Source organism: Portunus trituberculatus, chromosome 35 (genome assembly GCF_017591435.1).
Source record: "Portunus trituberculatus isolate SZX2019 chromosome 35, ASM1759143v1, whole genome shotgun sequence".
Lineage (NCBI taxonomy): Eukaryota > Metazoa > Arthropoda > Malacostraca > Decapoda > Portunidae > Portunus > Portunus trituberculatus.
Window position 1 is genome coordinate 1,997,860 of NC_059289.1, and position 4,586 is coordinate 2,002,445.

A 4,586-nucleotide genomic window follows, 5' to 3' on the forward strand; every position below is an offset into this window, starting at 1 on the left:
GAGAGAGAGAGAGAGAGAGAGGACGAGAGGGAAGCAAGGTGAAATGGAAGAAGGATATAACAGAATATTGTGCGTGGAAACTTGGGTAACATGCAATGCAATGGAACGTGTAGAGAGAGAGAGAGAGAGAGGCAGGCAGGCAGGCAGGCAGGCAGGCAGGCAGGTAGGTAGGTAGGCAGGGAGGCAGGTAGGTAGGCAGGTAGGTAGGGAGGCAGGCAGGGAGGCAGGTAGGCAGGGGAGACAGGACGAAAAGAATGATGCTTGGAGGGAAACGATGAGGAAGATCGCCATTGTGGTAAAGAGAGAGAGAGAGAGAGAGAGAGAGAGAGAGAGAGAGAGAGAGAGAGAGAGAGAGAGAGAGAGAGAGAGAGAGAGAGAGAGTAATTCTTGTTGTTAGTGCATGTAATCACTATAAAATTTTAAGGAGGGTAATATAAAGAAAATAGTTTGTCTTAGTCACTCTTCCATTTGTAGTAAAAAGAAAATGGGTTTGCTTGATTCCTCCCTTTGCCTTCAGTGGCCGCAGTGTCTCGCCTCCCCAGAGCAGATGTTTATGAGTTATTGCTCCTCATGTGGTAAAGTTGAGTGATGGTTAGAAAGTGGAAGATAGGTAGTGTTATTTCAATGTCTCCTCTACGAAATTTCTTATTGGTACTTGTATTCATGTTTTATTGTGTGTGTGTGTGTGTGTGTGTGTGTGTGTGTGTGTGTGTGTGTGTGTTCAATATTTCGGATCACGGATGTCACTTTGTTATGTAGGTAATAATAACAATGATGATAATAACATAATCAGTAATTTTATATGATAGAATATTACTAGATATCTGTTCATTCAGGAAACCATGTGACCGTGACCTTCATTAATTTAAACGTAACACCAGCACTAATATTCAACACCGCAACACACGAACACTCTTCAAACCACTTTTAAATTCACACACAACGGGTAGCAAAACTAACATTACCGTAATAATGAACACGATATTTAAATACTACTCAAACCTCCTTTAATTCACACATAGCGGATTCATTGAAGAGGGAGGTGTTAAGATATTTGTCCCTATCCTTTGGCTAATTATATCGGCTCTATAAGGAGACTGGCAATTGAGTGGGCATTTTCTTCTTTATATTTTTGTTGCTCTTGGCCAATCCTTCTCTCTTGCATAAAAAAAGAATAAATTAACATAAAAAATAATCAACACAAGACACAAACACGCCTCAAAACTCCTTTAATTCACACATAACAGGTATCTAAACTGACATCAATAATAATAATAGAAAAAATACACCAACACATGTCAAAACTCCTTGAACCCATTCAGTACCATGACGCGTTTTCATATTCATTCTGGTTACTATCTGATGACTTTATACAGCTTCAGAAACTTATGAGGGTGATTAGAACAGTGAAGACTCTGATCACCAATCTTCTCACCTCCATAAACCGTTCCTGATGCGAATAAACACAAAGAAAAAAAAATAATGTCTCAGTATTGAAGGGCTTAACTTACCCACAATGCCTTATAATCCATATCCTCGGTGGCCGTGATCGTATAGTGGTTAGTACATTGCGTTGTGGCCGCAATAACCCAGGTTCGAATCCTGGTCACGGCAAGAGATATCATTTTCTTTCTATTTTTATTTCCTTTCACTAATCAGAACATTGTGATGGGTTGTATATCATATGTACTATTATTCTCTTCATCGCGAGGCACCGGACACACCTGCATTATAATACTAATGAGCCGAGTGTATTGTGTGGCGTGAGGGAGGCAGACCAGCTGTTGCATTCCTTCAGGTAGTGGCGCTATAAATATCTGTCTGTTGCTTCGTCACTGCTGCTTCAAGGTCAGAGCAGATAGCCACACCCTTGTTACCTGTCGTGGTGGTGGTGGTGGTGGTGGAATGATAGTTAAGCGCTGCAATGTGAGTGATTTTGAGGGTTTTAGAGTGAATGTACTGTGTTTTGATGTGTTGCGGGTGGTTTCAAGTGTGTTTGGTATGATTTTAATTGGTTTGGAGTGTGAAAGTGTGTGTTTGGGGTGAGTTTTAATGTGTTTTAGAGTGGTTTAAGTGTGTTTAGTACCATTTTAATGGGTTTGGAGTATGAAAATGTGTGTTTGAGATGAATTTGTGTGTTGTTGGGTGGTTTAAGTGTGTTTGATATGATTTTAATGTGTTTGGGGTGTGAAAGTGTGTGTTTGGTATAAATTTGTGTCTTTTATGGTTGTTTAAGTGTGTTTGGTATGATCTTGATGGGTTTGGGTAAGTGTGCTTTGTTTTTGTGGGTGTTTGGTGATGTGGGAGGTGAAGAAAAAAGTTGAGCAAGCAGAATGGAATGTGTGGAGAGGTGCTTGTCATGGTGATGGTGGTGGTGGTGTTGCTGTTGTCGTTGTTGGTGATGTTCTTGTTGATGATGATGTCTTTTTCTTGTTACATGTATACTAATATTGATACTCCTTTCAATACTGTGTTCGTTATTGCTGCCTTTAGTGTCTTAAAGTAATAAAAATAAAACTCCTCCTTCTGTTGAGAAAGAAAGTTTGTGTATTTTTTTTCAGTACCTCAATAAAGAAAGTTATAAAAGAAAAGTCAAAGCAAAGTTAGGTTTTGGGATACAATATTGTGTTAGGAGAGAGAGAGAGAGAGAGAGAGAGAGAGAGAGAGAGAGAGACATGACACAAGAGCAAGTTAAATAAAGATAAAACCAGAGAAACATGTGACGCATACTACTCAAACAAAACTTTAAAAGATTACACACAACAAATGAAACTTAACTTGTGTATCTTAGAGGAGAGATAAGACCATAGGGAAGCAATCTCTCTTATCTCTCCATCTCTACTTCTCTCCATCGTGTCTTGAGTCACCAGCCACACTGAAACGGACCCTTAATTTTTCCTCTCGGCGTCTACATAATTAAGTTGTCGCTGTCTTCCATGGCCAAGTTTATCGTTGAGTGTCGAGATTAAGCTTCTTTCTCTTCCTGGAAATGTTATTGTGTCTTGATAGGCTTCCCAGCAGCGGCCAGGCACGAGTTTGTCAATTAGTGGGATTTGTTGTGATTCTCTTTGTGTCTTTTTTTTGTCTGTTATTGTTAATGGTGGTAGCATTGGTGGTGGTGGTGGTGGTGGTCTTTGTTTGTACTGTTTTATTGTTAGTTATTATTTAATTTTTTTCTCTATTTATTTATGTGGATTTTATGACTTGTTTTTTTTAATACGATTTCTGTTTTATTCGCTTTTGTTTATATCATATAGTTGAAATTCCTTTTTTTGTTGATAAGGCCATGAAATCCGTGGGATCCTTGATATTGTTTGATCTCTCTCTCTCTCTCTCTCTCTCTCTCTCTCTCTCTCTCTCTCTCTCTCTCTCTCTCTCTCTCTCTCTCTCTCTCTCTCTCGTGCTGTCCATCAATGCATTAAATTTCTTATGAAGCAGTAGTATATACATTTAATATTCACGTTTCCGTGCAATTGATGAACACACTCGCGCCAATATTCTGTTTGAATCTCTCTTTAAAAAACAATTCCTTTCTTTTATTTCCCTTTCATAAAGTTGATGTTCATTTCTGCTTCACAACGCTGCGCTCAATTTTTCTCCCCCTCTCTCTCTCTTTTCGGAAATGCTGAAATATTCCTCACTGCTGATCCTCTTTCTATTCTTCCCTCTCTTGACCCATTTCCATAACACACACACACACACACACACACACACACACACACACACACACACACACACACACACACACACACACACACACACACACATTTCTCTCTCTCTCTCTCTCTCTCTCTCTCTCTCTCTCTCATCTCTCTCTCACCTCCCTCCCACACACTCCTGCCTATTATTTGAGTGAGTGACAACAAATGAATCATCCAGACGCTTCGTATTAAACATTGCAGCTCTTTGTTCATTTTTAATACTCGTTTTGTTGCCTGTGTTTCATTAATTTCCGAATCATAAAGGAAAGGTGAGTGTGCGAGAAGGAAAAAGATGTCCAACAGGGAATTGCAGGTACTAGTAAAATTATAAAGAGGAACGTGTCTAAGATGGTATACTGACTAGAGCACAAGGAATAGGTCAGCAGAATGGGAGAAGAATAAATTGATACATGGATGGATTGAGAAAGAGAAAGGAGGAAAAAGAACAGAATGGGAGGAGAACAAGTTGATGGATGGATGGATAGAGAAAGAAAGAGAAAGTAGAGAGAGAGAGAGTAATTGGTAAATGGAGTGTCGTTGGTAGTCATGTTGTTATTGCAGTCATTAGGGAACTTTCAAAAGATAATTAGACGTATTTATTGATGGGGTTTATAGATAGAAATATTATCTTTTTTTTTTTTTAGCGAGGGAATGCCACGTGGAAGTCTCATGTCTTCCTGTTTCTTCCTTTGTTTTCTGACATTAGGATTGTGTATTGTTGAGATGGGGAAGTGAAAGTCAAGAGAGAGAGAGAGAGAGAGAGAGAGAGAGAGAGAGAGAGAGAGAGAGAGTATCTCATCTCTCTCTCTCTCTCTCTCTCTCTCTCTCTCTCTCTTTGGTAACAACAAAGGGACACTCAACATGCCACGGGGAATGTTACTCAGA

General features: G+C 39.4%; 1 non-coding gene across 1 annotated transcript; it reads left to right on the forward strand.

Moving 5' to 3' along the window:
* The first annotated feature begins 1,542 nt into the window (after positions 1 to 1,542).
* Positions 1,543 to 1,614, forward strand: Trnah-gug. The gene has a single exon. It is a non-coding gene; the product is annotated as a tRNA-His (tRNA).
* The last annotated feature ends 2,972 nt before the right edge of the window (positions 1,615 to 4,586 follow it).